General features: G+C 47.1%; 1 protein-coding gene across 2 annotated transcripts in view; it reads right to left on the reverse strand.

The window, feature by feature from the left end:
• The window catches only part of LOC147747976 (uncharacterized), a 152,967-nt gene that overhangs the window by 43,532 nt on the left and 86,559 nt on the right, over positions 1–22,876 (reverse strand). The gene's annotated exons all lie outside the window — the stretch shown is intronic.

Genomic DNA, 22,876 nt, shown 5'->3' on the forward strand with positions numbered 1-22,876 from the left:
CCCATCAGAATGATCTGACCGTTTAAGTGGCCTTTTACAAAAACATATCTACAGTATGGATCTACCTTCAACTTCTCAACCATAAAGGGTGTCCCCGCCTTTATCCATATCAGCGAGCCCCTCACGTTTGTGGAGAAGTTGGTAGTAAATACTTGCCATCGCCAACGTAGACGAAGGCAAGAAGCCTTAAGCTGTGTTATACGTTTTTGCTGCGATAATGCTATATTGGTGGCCCAACGTTACAAATAGGAGTATATGGAAAATCACCTGGATGGTGTATGTATGCCTCTCTCATGCCAGGGGATTACGTTAGCTTATGCCATGTTATATGATAGCTCGCTTGCGTACAATTGATGAGATGTAGATAGCTCGCCTGTGCTATTTAGCTACAATCGATTGAGTGTGTGGGGTTCGGGTGATGACCAATTCATATGTGGGAGTGTAAACAAAAACAGAACATATAGCATTAAAACATATGCAACAATATTAGAGCAGACCCAAAACGAGGGTCCTTTCAAACCACATCGTAGTAACATGCTGCTTTCAACAGTGGCAGCCCGTGCCAGGGGTGGCTCGTGCAGTGGTAGCGTGTCTTGAGTGCCCTTACAGTGCAACATCAGAAGGACCTAGCACTGCTCAGTGATTACAAGATTATCTCTCAGCTCTCCTGTAATGGAGCGTTGTAGTGTCCTATATTCCTGATGTTTAGCCAGCTGAACCACTCCAGAGTCCGCTTATCTGAGCAAGGAAGTCCAAACCAAGCAGTGTTATTGGTTTGCATGGGGCCACAAGCGTCTATCGAGTTGATCTGTGATGTGTATGAGGTTAAACAGTGTCGTCCGAGGTTTGTAGCGTCACCACTGGGAGAGATGGTGAGTCAAGCCCATCAGGCCAAAAGTGAGGGGGGTCGCCATTGTTCATTGACTTTGTTGACCCTGCTTTCTGGTCTGAGCTGCACATCCAGTCACTAATCGTTGCTGCCACTTGTAGCGCCTCTCTGCGCTCCACAATTATTTGTTCCAAGTTTGGGAAGGTCTTTGTTGAGGGCAGCTGAGACGTTAATTTGTGTTTGCCGCATCTCCTGCCACTTCCGGCACAGCCTTGCCTGGCAATCAGATGCTGCGCGGCCAACCACCAGCCTCAAGCCCTCCAACCAGTCCCAGGCCTCTGCTAAATTGTTGAAGAAATGAGTGACGCCTTTAGTCACCACTCGAAGTCGCGCTGGGAATAGGAGTGAGTAACACATCTCAAGCTCGTTGAGGCGCCGCTTCACAGGTTGTAGGGATCCACTGCGTCTTTGCACTTGTGCTGTATAGTCTGGGAACAACATGACATATGCACTGTTGCACAAGTTACTTACCTTCGGTAACGATATATCTGTAAGAAACATTAGTTAGTTAGATTCCTTACCTTAGAATAACCTCCAGACTAGATCCGGAAAGTTTTCGTCAGCAGTACCCCTGCGTGTCTGTAGGCGCCGTCTGCGGCTCCGCGTCCGTCGTCGGCGGTGTGATCGCTGGGATGACGTCATCGTAGTACTTAGACGCCGCCCTCACGTGCTGACGTCAGTTCTGTACATAGCTTTCTGCACCAGGAACGCAGAGCCATGCAAGAAACCGACAATGGTGCCATGAAACTAGGGCCCTGAAAGGGATGACCTTAACCCTAGATATTGGTTCGCAGAACGGGGAGGATGGGTGGGGCGATAAGGAATCTAACTAACTAATGTTTCTAACAGATATATCATTATCGAAGGTAAGTAACTTGTGCAACTGAAAGAAACACGTTAGTTAGATTCCTTACCTTAGAATAGATACCCCATCAATACCAATGCCGGTGGCGGGTCTGCAAACCAAGATCACACCAGGAAGTCGTGGAGAACTGAACGGCCAAAAAAAACATCCCTCCGGACTTGGTTGGGAGGCAGTAGTGCTTGGCAAACATGTGCAGCGAGGGCCACGTAGCTGCCTGACAAATGCCCTGCAAACGGACTCCCGTCCCAGGGCGGTAGTAGAAGCTGTGGCCGGAGTGGAATGGGTGCGCAGCCAAGGAATAACAGACCTTGATGCACAAAACGACTCACAGAGAGATGGTCCGTTTGTGCACCGCCCGTCCCTTCTTAGCGCCCACGTAGCCAACAAAAAGTTGGTCGTCCACCCGGAACTGTTGTGTGCGGTTCAGGTAAAAAGAAAGCCCACCTTTTGGGTCCAGAAGGTGGAGCCTTTCTTCCTCCTTCGAAGGATGTGGAGGCAGAAAGAAGGTGGGCAAGGTAATGGTCTGGCCGATGTGAAAGGCAGTAACCACCTTGGGTAGAAAAGAAGGACGAGTCCTCAAAACAACTTTGTCTGGATGGACAGAGAGAAAAGGAGGCTTAGAGGAAAGAGCCTGGAGCTCACTCACTCTTCTGGCAGAGGTGATGGCAACCAGGAAAGCAGTTTTGAGAGTCAGAAGACGAAGAGGACAGTTGTGGAGTGGCTCAAACAGAGCACACATCAGATAGGTTAATACCAGATTCAAGCCCCACTGAGGCATTACGAAAGGAATAGGAGGAAACATGTGAGTAATGCCTTACAATAACCTATTTAAAACAGGGGAATTAAATAGAGAAGGCTGATCAGGAAGCCTCAAGAAGGCTGAAACAGCTGAAAGATATCCCTTGATGGTGCCCAGAGCAGAGCCCTGCTGGGCCGGGGAAAGAAGAAAGAGGAGAACCTCAGAAAGAGGGGCCGAAAGACGATCCACAGCCTTTGCTGTGCACCATGCCACAAATGTGGTCCACCTGCAGGCGCATACCGTTCACTACACTTCCCCGGAGGGCAGGAATGCTTTCAATGCAAGTTGGATCACTCGCAGCTCCAGAAAGTTGATATGGAGCCGGGACTCTGCCGGAGACCAAAGGCCTCTAATGTCCGCCTCTCCCATGTGGCCCCCCCATCCCAGGAGGGACACATCCGTCACCACTGTGTGCTCCGGTTGGGGAAGGGAGAGGGATCTGCCACTGACTCAATCGAGGTCCGTGAGCCACCACTGCAACTGTCTGGCAGTGCCCCCCGAAAATCAGGACTAAGTCGGACAGGTTGCCCTGATGTTGTGCCCACTGGAACTTCAGGTCCCACTGCAGAGCCCGCATCCGCCACCTGGCGTGATGCACCAACAGGATGCAGGAGGCCATCAGTCCCAGAAGCCGTAGGGTCAACCAAACCGAAAACTCAGGATAAAGGCTGAAAGATCAGAATCAAAGCCTGAATATCCAGAACCCACTGCTCGGAAGGATAAACCCGAAACTGCGCCGAGTCCAGAACCGCTCCGATGAGGAGGAGCTTTTGGGAGGGACTCAGGTGTGACTTCGGCACGTTGATGGGGAACCCCAGGGAATGCAGGATGTCAGCCGTAGTCTGGAGGTAGGAGACGACTGCTTGGGGCGAGCCCGCCTTCAACAACCAGTTGTCCAGACAGGGGAAGACTGGAACCCTGATCTGCGCAGATGAGCTGCGACCACGGCCATCACTTTCGTGAACACCTGAGGGGCACTGGTGAGGCCGAAGGGGAGCACGGTAAACTGAAAGTGCTCATGGCCCACGTGAACCGCAGGTAACGCCGGTGGGCCGGCGGGACGGGAATGTGGAAATAAGCGTTCTGCAGGTCCAACACTACCATCCAGTCTCCAGGGTCTAGGGCAGCCAAAACCTGAGCTAACGTGAGCATCTTGAACTGCTCCTTCCGGAGGAAGCCGCTGGTGCTCCTGAGGTCCAAGATAGGGCATAGGCCCCCTTTGCCCTTCTTGGGAACCAGAAAGTAGTGGGAGTAACAACCCTGTCCCACTTCTGGGCCTGGAATGTGCTCGATGGCCCCCTTTGGCCAAGAGGGCCATAACTTTGTCCCGTATAAGTTGCAAGTGATCCCCCGACATGAGGTGGTACTGTGGTGGCATGGTTGGAGGGGTCGCCTCGAAGGGGAGGCAGTAGCCCCTTTGAACGATTTGCAGCACCCACCTGTCCGAAGTGATGGTACGCCAGTGGAGCAGGTATGGAATGGGAAGGAATGCTTTGAAGCAGATGCTGCGGGAGCGGATGTGGACTGACCGGCTCTCTGCCCCCCTGCTCCGCCACGGCAGAATGCACGTCCGTGACCGCGTTGAGGTTGGTTCTGCGCCCTGTGGGTGGACGAAGAGTGTGGGGGTGCCTCTTCCGTGGCCAAGTAAGGAGTGAAAGGCAGAAGTTTGCTGGCACTGGGCTGACAGGCCAATGGACTTGGCGGTTGCCCTGGAGTCTTTAAAGCGATCCAGCAACCGCTATCTGCTGTGTGGCCAAAGAGGCAACAGCAATCAAAAGACGTGTCCATGAGAGTGCTCTGGACATCCCCTGAGAAGTTTGTGGACCTCAGCCAGGCGTGACGACGAATCGCCACCGCCGTTGCCATCGCTCATCCCAGCGAGTCTGTGGTGTCAAATCCACATCAGATGGAATTCCATGCTGCATCCCGCCCCTCAGCAAGAGCTTGGGCGAGCCGTGCCCTGGCCTCCTCCGGACACTGGGGCAGCACATCCGCGACCGTATCCCACAGAGAGTGGGTTTAACGGTCCAAAAGGCATGCGGTATTAATGCTTCGCAACCCTAGACTAAGGGAGGAAAACAGTTTCTTGCCAAACTGTTCCAGCCTTTGGGATTGCCGGTCTGGTGGTGCAGTCTGGAAGGCGGTCTGGGATGTGTAGGCCTGGATAACCAGACTCTCAGGGGTGGGGTGGGTGGACAGAAAGCAGGGGTCACCCGGAGCAGGGCAGTGGCGCCCGGCCACGTTCCGATCCACTGGAGGGACTGTGGTGGACTTGGACCAAGTGCCCATCAGAACGTCAGTAAGGGCCTCATTGAACAGCAGCAGAGGCTCCGCAGAGCTTACTGGTGGATGAAGCATCTCAGTGAGGAGCTTAGTCCTCACGGCTGCTGCAGGGAGCTCAAGGCCCAAGGTCTTGGCCGCCTTGTGCAGCACCACAGCAAGAGTAGCTCCCTCCTCCATAGCCACCGAAAGAGGAGAGAGAAAGCCAGTGTCAGGTGAAGTGCTCATCTGCCCAGTCTTGACTTAACAGGCACTGATGTGCCAGAGGGTCCCCAGACCCCTACCAGTCCGTCCCTTCATCCGTGTCCTGATAAACAGGCAGAAATGACGGAGCCGGGGCATAGGTGAACAATTCACCAGTCGGCATCGGAGAAGGCGCTGCTAGGCGCCGGGCCCGGGCTGAAACCGGGGCTGGCGTTGCCCGAGGACGGCGCCGGAGGTGGCACAGTGGGAGTTGGCGTCGGCAGAGGAGTCGTGAGGTCACACCGGCGTCGACCGGGATCCAGGCCTGGACCCCATGGGGTCCTGCGACACTGGGACCGAAGTCGCCAGCGGTGCCGGGGGCCGAAGCTGCCGGCAACACAGGGTTAATACCCCCCGTCGGACAGGCGGAGCCCGGCGGCGGAAAGAGTCCTCATGGCCATGAGGAAGTCTCGAATCTGCTCCCAGGGACCGGAGGGTGTGGGGCTGGATGAGACTGCGTGGGCTCACCGAAGCCGCGCGAGCAGCGCCACCTGAACACTCGGCTGAGTCACGCGACCGGCGAGGGGAGGTCGAAGAACGATGGTGTTTCTTCGACTTCTTATTCCCATGCCTCGACTTACCAGACTGCGAGGACTTCGGTCGGGACGAACAGTGATGACTCCGGCTCCGCAACCGGTCCCTCGACCTCCTCCTCGACCGGGACCTCGATCTTGAGCAGCTTACGGGAACGTTCCCGCCTAGCCTTCGACGTCAAGGCCCAGCAGTCGGTGCGCGACTTGTCGTCGTGGTCGGCCCCTAGACAGTAGAGACACCGACGGTGGGGGGTCGGTAACCGACATCAGTCGGTGACAGGCGTCACACGGCTTGAAACCGGGCATTCCTAATGTCACCAGGAGTCGATGTCGACTCGAAAAAGATAGACCAAAAAAGTCCAAAAGTTAGTGAAAAAGTGAATAAGGGTATGCTCTTCCCAGATCTGCGCTTGCTGGCGCAGAAAAAAGAAGAACGGACGTCAGCGCACAAGGGCGGCATCTAAGTACTCCGACGACGTCATCCCGGCGATCACGACGCCAACGACTGACTCGGAGCCGCAGACGACGCCTACCGACACGCGGGGGTACTGCAGACGAAAACTTTACGGATCCAGTCTGACACCTGGGTGTTATTCTGAGGTAAGAAATCTAACTAACGTGTTTCTTTCAGATATTTCTGGTTATTTGCAGGTTTCTCTCCGGATCACGCCCTTATCTCTTAAGTTCAGTAGTCGGATCAGGAATGGTCCGGGACTTGTACCTGGAGTTGGCCTTCAGGACGGCACTCTGTGTGCTCGCTACACTGCGAACTGAGGGGACAGTGTTGTCAAGCACCATCTCTCTTAGCCAGTGTTCTGCATAGGATACCGGGTCCCTGCCCTCTACATCCTCAGGCAGCCCCGAACATTGTTACGTCTTGATCAGCCCTCAGCATCCTCCAGCCTTTCTTCTAGTATAGGCACTTTGTCTATTAAGCTGAATAGCGCGGCTGTGTTAGAGCTAGCGGGTGGCCTCAGTTTCGTGAGTGCAGCCTCGTTCGCTTGTACCCTATCCACAGATTTGCAGTGATTCGTGTGCAGCAGTATGAAGTCCGAGGCGACTTTATCTATTTTGACCTCCAAGAACGTGCGGGTTTCATCAAGCAAGGCACCGAGCTTCTCGACAGTGCCAAGCACCATCTCCATTTTTGGGGCCAATCTGTGATGAAGGGGATATTCGCTCTGAGACGCATGCGTGTGGGCTTACCCGTCCGACTCGGAGCGGGCCGTCCCCTGAGGAGTGGTGGATCACCGACAACCCATTGCCAATTGTTGAGCTGTGGGCATGTGGCTCGCGAGTCTCAAGGTTCCAGTAGATATCAACCAGTGCTGAGGCGCTGGCAATGACGTGGGTTCACTGCGTGCATCCGCCTTTACCTCGGCTCCAAAGGAGGGGGTCCTGACTTATGGAAGTGTTGTGTAGATATTGAAGAACACATAGTGGCGCCTGAAGACCTTATCCTCTGTGCTTTGGGTCCAAGATTAATATAGTGGGGAGTCTAGCATGGGCTGAGGCCTCCAACCCAGCACCCAAGCCCCACACTGCCTTAAAAAACTGTAGCACTTCCTCTAAGTAGTGCTCGGGAATGTCTAAGCAGCCCATAACATATCCTTTGGCCTATGGGTGTCTGTATGGTGAGGGAACCTTGCTGCGCAGTGCAGTGACTGCTCCGAGACTGCTACCTCTGCTCAGGTCACTCCACCTGCCTTCGGTCTTAGATTATGCTTCCTACCGCATTGCTCGCAGCCACAGCCCCTCAATCGTGCCCAAGAAGAGCAGCCGTCACCTCCATTAGGCAGTTTACAGTATGAGGTGAATATGCTCCTCCCAGTGGCTAATCGCCAACTTCGGTCATTTCAGCAGGGTTACATCAGTCAGGAAGCAGCTGGGGGCATTTGAGATTGATCCTGTGCAGTGACTGAGAGCAGGGGGCCAGGTAAGTAATTTGCAGAACGGCCCAGTAGGGAGTGGGATGAGTGGAGAGAACAACGCAGGGCCTGGGCCCGAACCGATCCCCAAGGCCTACTCCGGTACCTTCGCCACCGGCCAGCCTCTCACCTTGTATTACGGAAGCTGCGGAGGGCACCTCTGTCACTCCGTGGGGTACAGCAGGTGCTTCCTCCTCTGTCAAGTCGTGGCGGCACTCTCTGAGGATGAAGACAGGCCGCAGTGCTTTGCCGCCCATTCTTCAGAGGGCTTCTCTTGGTTCCTGGTCTGCACCTAGGTCCAGGATTCTCAATGCACCACTCAGCCTAGGCCGATGGTTGATGGCGCATTTTCTGAAGTCATCCATTGAGTTCGACAGAGGTTTCCGACGCCACTTCACACCTATCCACCCGGCTTCACTGGTGCAGGTATCATGGTTCCTAAGGTATCCACGGGTGGGGTGGTTCTCCAACCTTCTGTCTTCCACTGGGTTTCTTCAGGGTCAACTGGGAAGGGTCCTTCTTTAAAATTGCAACTGCAACTTACCCATTGACTTGCATTGATCCAAGGTCATGTTCTCAAACTGTACACTGCCTCCATGGGGCTCCTGGTTACTTACCTTGGGTGGTTCCTTGGGTGCCTGGCACTTCTACGTCTTCTGGATATAGTCTTGACTCGAGTAGAGGTTTGTATTCCACTATTTTAGTATGTGGTTTGGTCTCCCCCTGGTGACCACTGTGTATTTCGTGCTACTTGCCTGTTTCTATTGAAAAGTATTGTGTCTATGTCCGGCTAGGAGATATCTGTATGTGTTAGTGAGTGTCTTATAATAAATACATATTTTTATAAATAAACTGTGTTGTTCTTTTTCACTTAATCTATACCTATAAGATTATGTTCTGGTAAAACAAGCTGCTTTACACTCCTTCTGGACTATGCCTGAAGGCTGCTCTCCACAGCTACCACTTTGAGAGATTTCTAAGTTTGCCTAAGACCACTAAAATCACCGTGGGGGTTTACTGGATTGATGCAAGGTGCCCCCTTACATAAGTGTACACCACATACCAAGTCAGCTTCTCACAATGACCCCTGCTGCCAGCAGGGAATGCAGCAGGCTTGGCCCTCTTTTCCGTCAAACGCCGACCGCCACCTCCAATAGAGCAATCGAGTACGGGGATAAACGAGTACAATCCCGCACCAATAACATGGAACCGCCTCATGAGGCACAGCGCTTAACAATCCCTTCACCTGTGCCGGCACATGGTGTTTTTGATGTGCTATCTCAGCCCCCATCAGCACGGTGGTGGGTAGGGATCATTCTGCTCACTGATTGGATATGGATGGCTCCTTGTTGCAGTGCAGTCTGCAGAATAATAAGGGCTAGCGGCGGAGCGCTTCTAATTTGCATCTGCCATCTCTGCTGCTTGGACATGCCCCTGTCTATTTGTGTCATTTTTAGTCCATTTTCCAGGATGCAGGTCGCGGTAACGTGCTGCTGTTCGTCGGAACAGGTAAGTCCTTTGTTAAGGTTTTTTTAAAGGTTTTGTGGGTAGATGGGGTGTTGAGCATTGTCTATTTTGCATCTCTTTGTGCCATTGTTGCCTGCTTTTCACCCAAATTATATGCAGAGAACAGAGACGTACTTTTGATATGGCTCCAGGGCACATAACCAGAGCGCAATACTGTAGCGTCCAGCTTAATAGCATAATAGAATGTAACTGTGATTGTCTGTGTTGTAAGATGGACAGATCACGTTCCATTATGTCTATAGCAGAAGATACAATGTTGCCCAGTGAATAAATCCTGGATGTTAGTGTGGTCATACCATTATCAACCACAGCCAAAGCCAAAGCCTTTTCCAAGTTAATTCTGTCAATTTCACGCAATCTCTCCGGCGCTTCCTGTTGGGAGATTTTCCAAATTTCATTATAAACAGCGTATTAAAAGCGTTTCTGACGTGGCTTTCGGGGACCTAGTAAAAAAATCCCTGAGATCCATGTCATGTGACAGTAGGGACAAGTGTTGTTTGACCAGAGACAGTGTTCAGGTTCTTAGCCAATCTAGGCACAACTTCCCAACACTGTATGATGTCACCACCCCGGATTTTCTCATTGTACATAGCGTAAGTCGGGCCTATGAATACTAAACCCTTCAGTGGTACCCCGGAATCTTGACTGACACCTATTTGTGTTGGTAGGCCAAACTTACCATCCCTTTCAATTGGGGTTTGTTGAATTGTATGAAATGCCCCGTGTGATGTCATCTAGTGTACCTTCACCATTTCCTGTGTAATTTTGCCATTCCTCGAAGTGTGAAAGTGAGGGTATGCAAGGTATATTCAAATCCTTATTTTTGGCTAACCTAAGAAAGGAAGTCTGTTGCACAGTGTCGTTCAGAAAAATCATTTGTTGTGGTATGAGGCATGCTCGAAATAGTGCCTCGGTTCCCTGAACCTGCCATTTCTTAGTCCCCAAGACTGATTTAATGTCTATAGTGTCTTTCCATAAGCCAAAACCCTGTTCAGACAGTTGGGCAATAAAGGATGCAGAATATATCTGTTTTGTGTTAGTGGGCATACTTTTCTTTGCAGATAAAGGTGCAAGTATATAATATTATGAGCATGGATCAGATGCATTGAATCCCAAAAAATAAGCAAACTTTTATGCAAACGTTTGTGAACTGCCTTTTGGTGGTGTTGGGCAATATTCCCATTGGTGGAATTTGAAAACATTACGTGGTGCACTCATTTTAAGCAAAAAATGATGACCATAGTGTTGATAACAGTACATTTTGCTGAAATCAGAAGAGTCATCAAACATTTCAATTGTTGAACATGCTGCAGACAGTTTTAAATCAGACAACATATTATTATCCGTTTTAAAATCCCAATATTCAGAGTATATACTAAAGGTAATGATATAATTTAAAGACATTTTAAATACATGTAGTATTTTTTAAAGTTCTGTTGGACCAAATACATCATATGAAACCGCATTCCAAACTATTCTGTCAGGAACTGGTGTACTGTTCACATAGGACAGCTCTCTTTGTTCACAATGAGATGAAGTATGAGATTTCAGCAGCAAGTTCACATTTGATACTGTGAAGCGTTCTGGGAGATAGTGTGCATTCAAGACCAATGAAAAGACAGTCACTAAACTTATCCAAAATAGTAGGAACAGTATTCCTGTTATTATCTAGAGCTGTAGCCATGGTGATACTAGGTATGTCTTTCAGAAAAATGTAAAAATCATGAAGTTGTTTTTTGCTTGAAACGAGCTGGTGGTGACTCGGGGAAAAGGTGTCAAAATCGATAAAGTAGACAGATGCAGTTCGATATATCGTTGGTAGCTGAGCAGGTTTTGTTGAACTGGCAGTTGTCTCCTGTAGAGGCAAACTGATGTAGATGTCGGTTTTAGGCCGAATTGATATCTGTGTTTCATTTGTGTTTTATTGTTCAATTTCAATGGGAACGAATTCCATTTCATTGCTGGTCACTCCATTACTTCGAATTGTAGACTCTTCGAATGTTATCAGTCTTTCTGTCTGAACTTCCTGTATGGTAGCGAGAGGAGAGCGGCGGCTACCCAGGAACCCAGGTGGCCTGCTATTCAGGTTCGGCCACATGGTGCGGTTTGATCTGATCGATTGAGACCAATCTCTGCTCTTTTTTGCCGGCAAGAGGCGGAAGAAGTACTGATCTTGTTCCTTTGACAGCCAGGACAGGTACAGGCTTTCTGTATGATGGCCCATATTCTTTCTCGTCCACAAGTTTTTCTCTGACCAGGTCTCTGTCTTTTGGGATCTATTCAGGTCTTGCTGTTACTGATTTCACTTCCCCAGTGGTGGTGCGTTTTACTTGCACGTTGCTTTGTAGTACCCAGAAATCATTAAGATCCTATAAAACAGCCAAATGTTTATCGATATCAAAAGGTTTTTCATCCGCCACTGTGCTTTCATAATCGAGATCAGGAACCCATATTCTTGTCCCAAATAGTACCTCGTAAGGGATGAAACCTCCTGAGGAACTTCTTGGCATTTTATTTAGTGCCCTCTGGACCCTATATAAGTGATTGACCCAACAACCAAGCAAACCTAATACTCTTGCTGTTAAAGATTGCTTTAAGTCCTGGTTTTTCCTCTCCACAACCAAATTTCCCCCAGGATAGTACGGAGAGGAGTACTGCAATGAAACACCCAAACTTCCCATGGCTTCCTTGTAAGCCCTAAAGCTAAACACAGGGCCACAGTCAGAATGTCATGTGCCAATTGCGTATGTCCCTGTGTAGACTTACAAATCTTTTGTAACACTTCGAGTGTCAGCCGAGCACTAAGGCCAAACCCACAGTAATCTAGAGCATGAATCCACTGCCACCAAGATGTACTTCTAAGCCCCGCCAGATTGCAAGGGGCCGCAATGGTACAAATAGACACAAGCGAGAGGTCTGTCTGATATCAGTAATGGTGTTTGTGCTGACAGAAGTCGCACTTAAGTACAAACGATTTCGTCTGTTTAGTTAGACCTGGATACCAACAGCGTTGTTTCAGCAATTAAACAGTCATAGTAACCCCTGCATGTGAAGAGCCTAGACCCTCATGTGCAGCTAGAATTAAACCTAACCTGCAATGCATGTTTGGTATTACTCTATCCCCTACTACTGGAATTTGAGTATACACAATCTTTTTTGCATCTAACTTATAGGAGTACTTGAGTGGAAAACCTTTTGGCAAGACTGTGCTGTTTTTTGGGTGAAGCAATGACAGCTACCCATTATCTGTCTGTCTATTCTCGTGCTAGAACGAGTGATAGCAGCTACGGCAGCAGTTTGTACTGCCCCTTTTGCAGCAACATCAGCCAATGAATTCCCTTCAACATGAACGATATCACGTTGATGACTCAGCGTGTGTATCACGTGAGCTCAAGGCAAGTCTTTTTCCAACTCTGCCACCTGTTCCCAAAGCATTTTATGCTTTATTGTGCAACCTATGGAGACTTTAAACCCATTCGGAATCTAATAGTAAAGATATTTATTGTCAGACTGCACACAGTAAAACGAATCGCACACTATGAGTGTGGGGAATTCCCAATCAGTATTATTAGTGCCAGTAGTAGGACTTTTAATTCTTCCAGCTGCTCTGTGCAATCTCCTAGAGACTGCATCTTCGTACTGCTAGAATGGAACTTGCCGTCCTGCATACGTCCCTTTACAATCGCACATGCTGTGCTGTATTGCTGTTTACTTTCTATGACATGCTGAGCAGAACCGTCAGTATACATAATGTATTCATACTGATCTAAAGGTATTATTTTGTTTGGGAGAGGATATTCTTGTTCGTATTGCAGAAATGCTTGTGTTTTTTATGTAGAATCAAATTTGTATTCTACATTTGTTACAGAGAGAGAATTAGCCCATTATATCCATCTCGGATGTAAAGCTTTAGCGTTTGGAACACTTGCCTATGTGACAGCCTCTGTGGCCGGTACCGGAGTTATGCAAATATTAATTTCCTCTGAGCCAGTGCTCTTTCTCTCACTATAGCAGTCTGTACTGCTGTCAGAATTTGCTTTGTAGAAGCAAAACGCATTTCAGAGTTTGTGTACACGTGTGTATTGTATGCTATGGTTACTGTTTTGCCTTCATTGAAGGTTGGGAAAGTGTACCCTGATTGACCCGCAATTACACGGATCACCAGATTTGTGGTATTTACAAGTGTGTGTAAGTGTTTTGAATCTATTGTGTCAGCTTGTAAGGAACAAAGTATACCTGTGTGTTTCTGTGTTCAATGTCTAATTGGTAAATCAGGTCTGAATAAATCGTAGATAGGTTTTACTTTTTGTGTGTAATCCAAAATGTATGTTCTGCCAAAATTTAGGAATGCCAATATGGATTGTAAGTTTTTCTGAGTTTTTGGAGGTTGGAGCAGCGCACACTTTTCTCAACAGTTAGCTGCTAGGCTTTTCCCTTCACTTGACAACTCGTATCCCAAAAATAGGACATTGGGGTGGGCTATTTTAGATTTTTTAAAGTTGCATTTGTAGCCCTCAGCGGTGAACACCAAAATTATGGTGCTCACCCTGGTCAAATAATCCTTTAAATCATCATCCATCAGATAAATGCCAAGCCATGTCTACCCTGGAACGGAATCAAGCATCCTAGGACTGGTTTCTGGCTATCACCCATCTTCAGCCAGGATAGCTTGACTCCAGTGGCTTAGTGAGCACAGGACCCACGTCTGGGCATACCCTTACTATATAGGGTGAACAGCAAAACACCCACCTCCCTCTCACTGGTTCTGTTCCTTAGAACGAGTTTGGGGTCCAGGTGGAGAAGACTGTGGAAGAGGCACTGAAGCTCTGGAGTTCGAAGTCAACAAGACACGGAGTCTCATTACACTCACTGTGTAGTTGAAGATATCTAACCAACAGCTGTGAGAAGAGACATTATACCTGTTGCTAACGATCTTTTCATATCTAACAGCTTTGATTGCTTAACTTACAAGATGCGGGTAACGCCTAAATGAAAAGTATACCTTATTTTTTGATTTTGTTGGTGTATTGCCTGAGGGGTGTCGGAGACTGTTCCACCCAGATCAGTGTTTCTCTCTACTTACCCTTTCCTTCCTGTTTCCCGCACCAGACATCCAGGCTTACACAGGAAAAGGGTCTATTATGTATGCACAAATGGAAAATGCTACTTACCAGTATGAATCTGTTCTTGGCATGTAGAGCTGCAGATTCTTACACTGTGCATTAGATCACCACCTGGTGTTGATCTCGGATGATTGCATGTTGTTGTCATCTTTGAAGAAGTCTTTGTAGTCACAAGATAGGTGACTCCTCCCTTGGACGATAGTGCGCATGGGCATCGGCTCCATCCTTAGATTGTTTTTCGCCATGACGGGAAATGATGGAGTTTGTAGAAAGAAGAAAGGATGTCCATGTGTGTATATCTAATTAAGATAGAAATAGAACAGATACAGGCCCCGGGGAGGCGGGAGGGCGTGTAAGAATCTGCAGCTCTACATGCCAAGAACAGATGCATACTGGTAAGTAGCATTTTCCGTTCGAGGCATATGAGCTGCAGATCTTACACTGTGCATAGATTGTACAGCAGTGTCTCCCCTTAGCGGTGGTCACCTGTATCTGTTGTAGTAGTTTGAAAGAGAGTTTTGAGGATGGCTTGACCTACTACAGCTTGCTGCTTGGCTTGCACATCAACACAATAGTGTTTAGTGAAAGTGTGTGTTGTAGACCATGTTGCTGCCTTGCAGATGTCTTCTAGGGGAATGTTCCCTAAGAAAGCCATGGATGCTCATAGTTTGCGTGTGGAGTGTGCCCTAGGAGGAACTGTTAAGGTACATTTTGCTTTTTGATAGCATATTTGTAAACATTTTAATATCCATCTTGCAACTCCAGCCTTAGAGATGGGGTTGCCCTTATGTGGTGGAGAGAAAGCTACAAACAATTGCTTTGTTTTGCGAAATGATTTGGTCCTATCTATATAATAGAGGAGAGCTCTTTTAATGTCTAGTGTGTGTAGAGCTCTTTCTGCTACGGAGTCTGTGTTTTGGAAAAACACTATTAACTCTACAGATTGGTTTAAATGAAATGGAGTAATGACTTTTGGAAGGAATTTAGGATTTGTCCTGAGAACCACTTTAATACGGTGTAATGTAAAAATGGTTCTTGTATAGTGAAAGCTTGAATCTCACTTACTCTCCTAAGAGAGGTAATAGCTACTAGAAAAGTTGTTTTCCATGTGAGGAATTGCAGTTCACATTTGTGTAGAGGTTCAAAAGGTGGTCCCATGAGCATTGTAAGAACAATGTTTAGGTTCCACACTGGAGAGGATGGTAACCTGGGAGAAATGATTCTTTTTAATCCTTCCATAAATGCTATAATAGCCGCCACCCTAAATAGGGACAGATGTTGTCTATTTTGTAAATATGCTGCAATTGCTGCCAGATGTAGGCGTATAGATGAATATGCCAAGTTACATTTTTGTAAATGTAGAATGTAGCAAATGATATTTTGGATGGTAGCATCTAGGGGATCAATTTGGTTATTGTTGCAGTAAATGGCAAACCTTTTCCATTTAGCAGCATAGCAAGCTCTAGTAGTAGGTCTCCTGGCTTCTTTAATGATATTCATACAGTCTGGTGGTAGGTTAAGATAACCAAACTCTAAGACTTCAGAAGCCAGATTGCCAGATTCAGTTGACTTGGGTCTGGATGTCTGATGTCTCCATGGTTCTGCGTTAGCATGGATGGTGTCAGACGTAGTTTTTGGTGTGGAACTAGGGATAGTTCTAGCAGAGTTGTGTACCACGGTTGGCGTGCCCATGTGGGAGCTACTAAAATTAGTTTGAGTGACTGTTGTCGTAGCTTGCGCACTATTAGTGGTAGTGTTGGAAAAGCGTACGCAAATCTGCCTCACCATTTCATCCATGTCGCATTGCCCTTGGACAGCGGGTGTGGAAACCTGGAGGTTAAGGTTGGGCATTTTGCGTTTTCGTGTGTGGCAAACAGATCTATGTCTGGATGACCCCATTCGTGAAAGAATGGTTGAAGAACTTTCAGATGTAGTTCCCATTCGTGAATTTGTTGTGTCTGTCGACTCAACAGATCTGCTATTTGATTGTGAACTCCTGGAAGGTGTACCGCTAACAGATATATATTTTGTGGAATGGCCCATCTCCAAATGTTCTGTGCAAGCTGGGACAGCTGTAGAGAGTGTGTCCCCTCTGTTTTTGTATATAGTACATGGCTGTCATGTTGTCCGTCCGGATTAAGACAGCTTTGTTTTGTACTTGTACTTGGAATGTTTTGAGTGCTAAGAATATTGCCAGCAGCTCCAGGTGATTCATATGGAACGATCTTTGTTGAATGGTCCATTGTCCTTGAGTTGTATGATGTAGGAGATGGGCTCCCCACCCTGTGAGAGATACGTCTGCTGTAAGTACTATTTGTGGAACAGATTCGAGGAACGGTCACCCTTTTGTCAAGTTTCTGGTGTTCCACCATTGCAGAGAGCGATGTGTGCGGCTGTTCACCAAAACGAGGTCTGTTAGTTGATGTTGGAACTTAGAGACTAAGGCTTGAATGCTCTGTATCCTTGCTGGACTGGGATACACTAGAGCTGTAGACGTGTTTATTGTAACCCCCAAATATTGATGTCCATGAGAGGGCTGTAGGTGTGACTTGGTGTAGTTGATTGTGAACCCTAAGTCATGCAATGTTTGAATTGTTTGATGTGTGTGTTGGACACACTGATTGAATGACTTGGCTTTTATGAGCCAATCGTCTAGATCAGGGTAAACATGTATCTGTGGTCTTCTGAGATGTGCTGCTACTACTGCTAGGCACTTTGTGAACACTCTTGGTGCAGTTGTTACCCAGAATGGAAGGACTTTGAATTGATAATGCTGTCCTTCCAGTACAAACCACAGATAGTTCCTGTGAGAAGGATGTATAGGAATGTGGAAGTAGGCGTCCTTTAGTTCTAGTGTTGTAAGGAAGTCGCCTTTTTGAAGCAATGGGAGCACTTGTTGTAAAGTGATCATATGAAAATGATCTGAGTGTATATAGTTATTGAGGGGCCTGAGGTTGAGAATTGGTCTTAGTGTCCTGTCCTTTTTGGGTATTAGAAAAAACATCGAGTAAACCCCTGTTCCTTGATGTTGTAAAGGAACTATTTCTATTGCGTCCTTTTGAAGAAGTGAAAGGACTTCTTGTTTGAGTAGCATCAGATGTTCTGCAGATATTGGACGCTGCCTGGGTGGTATGTGTGGAGGGGTAGCTGTAAGTTCTAGGCAGCAGCCATACTGGATAATTTGTCTTACCCACCTGTCTGTTGTGATGGAATTCCAAACAGGTAGGAACTGTGTTAGTCTTCCCCCCACAGGAGTGGAGGGCTGTTGGGGGAGCAGAGGGAAGTCACTGTTTTGTGTTGGAAGAGGTTTGATTATTGTTGTTACCTCAACCTCTTCCCTTGTTATTGTTGCCTTTGCAACCTCCTCTAAAATATCCTTTACTGGTGGATGTACGTGTATTGGATTTGAAGGAAGCTGTATTGTCTGCTCCAGTTTGTTTGGAGCGTCCTCTATAAAACGAGCAATGAAAGGAGCCTCTAGCTTGTGTGGATTGCAAAGCTCCCATAGATTTGGCGGTATCTGTATCTTTTTCCATTTTTTCCAGTGCTGTGTCTACCTCTGGTCCAAACAATTGATGTTGGTTGAATGGCTGATTTAAGATGGTAGTTTGCACTTCCTGCTTAAATCCTGAAATGCGTAGCCACACATGACGTCTAAGTAGGACACTAGTGTTTACAGCTCTAGATGCAGTGTCTGCTACATCAAGTGCGCACTTGATTGAGGCATTTGAAATTAACTTGCCTTCTTGTATAAGGTTGTTTGCTTGCGCCTTATATTGGTCAGGTAGATGTTGTAGTAATGTCTCTAACTGATCATAATGAGCCCTGTCATATCTTGCAAGGAGGGCTTGTGTATTAGCTATACGCCATATATTGGTAGCTTGTGCAGCTTTTTTTTTTTTTTTAAATCTTTATTAACATGAAGGCATAATATACAGTTATTATGATACATTCAAGCTGGTATATTCACAGTTGTATGGTACATTTCTGGAAGTTTTTTTTTCGGCATTACCTATTCTGCATTCTAATCTCATTCTCCCTCTCTAAAAACTGTATATGCTCTTCCGTATATCCTTACATATGTTATCAGAATTTAACAATTTTCTCCCTCTATGTGGTACCCAACATGGGCATCTCTTGTGTAACTCCAAGAGAAAGTCCCTCCCCACTCCTCAAACTTGGGTCATCACTTTTATTTATGTTTCACACTTCTCCTCCCCTAAGCAGGTCTCCTTGCCCCATTGTCTTCACATAGGTAAGTTATTCCAATACGTTGCTGCGTTTAGCACGAGTAAGCAGACATCCCCAGCCCCATCCGTTACTCCTCCTCCCCCTCGGAGTCTAGTTTGTCTCCCTCTGGTAAGGGTTCACAGATCTCACCCCTATAAACATTCCACGCTGTCCACACCTTGTTCCATTTGCGGGGGGAAGCTCGAAGGACATACACAGTTCTCTCCGTGACCATCAGGATATCCATGTTTTTAGCCCATCTGTTCGCAGTGGGCAAGTCCGGAGCCCCCCATTTCTGTGCAATATCACGCTTAGCCACTGTCATGGCCAGTGTGGCCCAAATTATCCCGTATCTATCTAGGTCATTGGGGTCCCAGATGTTCAAAAGGCACTTAAGTGGTTCTGGTAAAATGGAAGTGCAGCTATTTTTTTGCCTGAAGCATCTATCACCTTAGATTCTTTATCAGGGGGTGGTGCTTCACCTGATGTTTGTGAGTTTGCTCTTTTTCTAAATTTTGAGACAACTAGGAAATCTAAGGGTAGTTGTCCTTTAATATAGGCTGGATCCCCAGTAGCAGGCCTGTACTTTTTGTCAATTCTAGGGTTTAGGATCCTAGCACGTACAGGATCTTTAAATACTTCTGCAGCATGTTTGATGACCCCTTTAATCATAGGAAGAATTTGAACAGACCTTTGTGCTTGTTCAAACGTATCTAATAAAAAATCTTCCTCTGACTCGTCTGAATGCATAGTGACCCCATGATAAATGGCAGCCCTATTCAGTAAGTGCCCAAAACCAATATTGTCTTCTGGGGGAGAAGGTTTTGATGGATATGACTGTGGGTCAGGAATATCTGGCACATCTTGTGGGTTTGGGTACTCCCAATCTGGATCATCAATAGGGTAGGGAAAAGGCTCATCTGGGTCTATCCCTCCTTCTATGCTCATCATTATTTTGTGGTGTATGTGAAGAATGAGGAGGAGAGTGTTGAGGAGAATTTTGAGGTGAGTTGTTAGGAGGAACAGGAGATGAAGGAGAAGGAAGTATAGGAGAAGAAGGGTGTATAGGAGATGTGGCAGAGTCCTTCTTCTTGACAGGCACTGCAGGTGTAGGTGCTTTGTCTAATATCCTCTTTCTGTGTGGTGTAGGGGATACATGACCTCTCTTTGGGTCAATGTAGATCTTCTTTTGCAGAGGATCAGGTTGGAAAAGGTCTTCTCCTTCCGGAACCTTTGCCGGCGCCGATTTTTTCGGTTTCGTGTGCGTGGTTGCTGCTTGTCTTTAGCCTTAGGAGTTGTTACTGTGTCCTTTGGTGTAGATTTCGGCACTGAAGGTGTTGTTTTCTGAGTCGTAAGCTGTTTCGAGGGCTTGAGCGCATCGGAATCAGGCCTTGTAGGTTTCGGTACCGAAGACATTGGCTTCAGAGTGGAAGGTGGTCTTGTCGGCCTCGAGGCGTCAGACGTTGGCTTCAAAGTATTGTCTTTAGAAGTCGGCGGTTTCGGAGTCGAGACTTCTTTCGGTTTCGGTGCAGAGGGAGCTGGTGGGATCGGCACATGCGGCTTGCTCAGTAAGGAGCTACCGGAAGGCTTGAGTATTTTCTTCGGAGCTGGGCTCGATGGTGGGGCTTTCGAAGTGGTTTTTCGGTCGCAACTGGGCCCTGGAGGCAGAGTGTTGACCTTTGCCTTCGATTTGGGTGGTGGGTATGGGGCCGGGGCAGTAGTACTCACGCACTGACCCGATGGTATGGAGTCATCTGAGTCGTCTGCCTCTGATACGATTTGGAGATCATCTGAATCTTCTTTGGGATCGTACGGAACTTCTTTGTTGAAGATATCCACTGGTTCCGGTGCCGATCTCTGCATGTCGTGTCGATGGGCCTGCCGATCTCGGATGGTTTTCTTGGATCGAAAAGACGCACAGGCTGTGCAGCTGGATTCGTCATGTTCTGGCGATAAGCACAGGTTACACACCTCGTAATGGTCACTGTGTGGGAACTTTGCTCCCCACTCGGGGCATCTTTTGAATGGCGTCCTTTCCATGAGGTGTAGGCCTCACAACGTGGATAGGCCCAACGGCCCGCGTCAACGACCGGAATCGAGCTGATGGTGTCGAGACGATGTTTGTCGATATTGAAAGTAGTTTGGTGAAGTTTGAATACGTTTTTGTGCGTCAAATTCTCTGCAAAGGAGATTTCGAACCGGAGCGGAAAAGTTTCATCTGAACCCAGTGGCGGAAAAAAACAATCTAAGGATGGAGCCGATGCCCATGCGCACTATCGTCCAAGGGAGGAGTCACCTATCTCGTGACTACAAAGACTTCTTCCAAGACGACAACAACATGCAATCATCCGAGCCCAACACCAGGTGGCGATCTAATGCACAGTGTAATATCTGCAGCTCATATGCCTCAAATATAGTATTTCTATGGTGCAAACCTGGCCGAAAGGCAGCAGAGCACTGTACAAGGACAAGCATAAAGTCATTTAATGATATTAGACAGAGCTGAGGTATGGACAGTTAATATATTGTGATGTAATTCTTTAAACAGGTCAGTATACACATCTTTCCTAAATTGAAGCAGTGTTTGGGCAATCCTGATGGATACAGGGATGTTGTTCCAGACCCAGGGTGAATAGATGGAAAAGGTCTGCTGTCTTGCGTTTTCTTTTACATACTACTTAGTCTGCAGTCTGCTGATGTCCTTGCTGCGAGTGTGCCAAAAATTACCAGAGATGGTCAACTTGTGAGCAAGATAAGCAGAAGTGTTGGCCATGCCGGCTTTGTGAATGATGCAGGTTGTTTTGAAGGGCTGTCTGGCAAGGGAAGCCAATGGATTTCCATCAGGGTGGGGGTGATATGATCATGTTTCTTCAGGACATGCAAGAGATATGCTACGGCATGTAGCAAGCCTGTGTGAAGTATGGAAAGCTGTGGAGCATGGCGTTACCTACCATTCTGATGTTAGGGTACAAGGGCTTGAACAGTGTTTCTGAGGTCTCTTCCTGGAACATACAGATTCACTTTCTTTAGAAGAGACAGCTGGTACCTAACCATTGTTGTTATTTTTCCAACGTGTTCCTTGAGGGCGAAGTTGGTGTCTAGGGTGAATCCAAGTGACTTGGCATTCAGTGAAAGTTAGGGTTCAAAGCCATCAAAGTTCATTTCATTGAGCCAAGTTTTAAATATTTTTTCTTGGCAAATAACAGTAAGCTTCATGTAGGCACTGGACATTCAGGTCTGGATGATTCTTAGGCAGTGTTAGAGGTGTTGGATGTCTGAAGCAGAGGAGACTTTCTAGTAAAGTGGTTTATCATTGGCATATTAGTAAATCTCAATTCTGTTGCTTGTGAATATAGCACCAAGTTCTATGTAGAGGTTTAAGATGACAGTATGGAACCCAATGAAACTCCACAGATGATAGGGATCTTTTGGGACCGGGGGTGCTCGTGTGAACAAACTGATGCCAGTTGGAAAGGTAAGAGTAGAACTAGTGGAGGGCATTGCCAGTGAACCATATGTGAGACTCCAGGGTGCTAGCATCTGGAATCCACCATAAGAGCTCTCGAGATCCTGGTACTGAAAAAAACAAGAGTATGTCCTCTTTGAGGGTAACCTGAGGGCTTAATATAAAAAGAGTGAAATCATGGTTCACCTGACATCGCAATAGAGAACCTGGAAATCACTACTTGGACACTGTCAGGACCTCAGAAAAGGCCTACCTTTGGTACCATTTGCAAGAGACACATTATTGGTACTTCCTTTGTGTGATCTGAAAATCTTAAACGATAGGCATGCAGAATTTAGACACACACTTGCTGGAAGAAGCACAAGAGCAGAACCTAGGTCTCAACAATGTGCACAGCAGACTGGTGCTTTTGTAAATGTAGGACATTAGGGCAAATGGTGAAGATGGGCACTTGGGGCCAATGAAATAGCAAAAGGGTTAGGTGCAGGCAGAGAAAGCAAAAGACAAGCTGCCCAGTAACACAAACTGTTCCGATTTCATTTGCTGTTTGACAATAAGGTTACATTTATGGGGATATTTTCAGAGCATCTTGTAAGCACAGGAATAATTACAGATATTTTGCAGGCCCCGATATAATTTACAATGCTTTCTTGAAATAACTAATTTACTACCTATCTTGAAGTACTGCCCTAAGTAGCATTTAAAAGTATTCTCCACCCAGAGTGGCCAGATCCAAAGGTAAAAAGCTAATGCATCCCTCCATGCATGGTTCCTTGGCACTTACTTCACTTATCTTGCAGCAGAGCTTTTTCAGAATTTCAGAAATATTAACCAGACACATCCTGTCTCTTCTAAACATCCATATTGGTGCCCACAATTGCAGGGCTCTGAATCCTTATGCATGTTTGCAGCACTGAATAAACCACAACTGGGAACAGTATGTGCCTTCATAAAATTCTGTTTGAAACTATAAATATTATTCAATCTTTTCTG

Source organism: Lissotriton vulgaris, chromosome 1_1 (assembly GCF_964263255.1).
Source record: "Lissotriton vulgaris chromosome 1_1, aLisVul1.2, whole genome shotgun sequence".
Classification (NCBI taxonomy): domain Eukaryota; kingdom Metazoa; phylum Chordata; class Amphibia; order Caudata; family Salamandridae; genus Lissotriton; species Lissotriton vulgaris.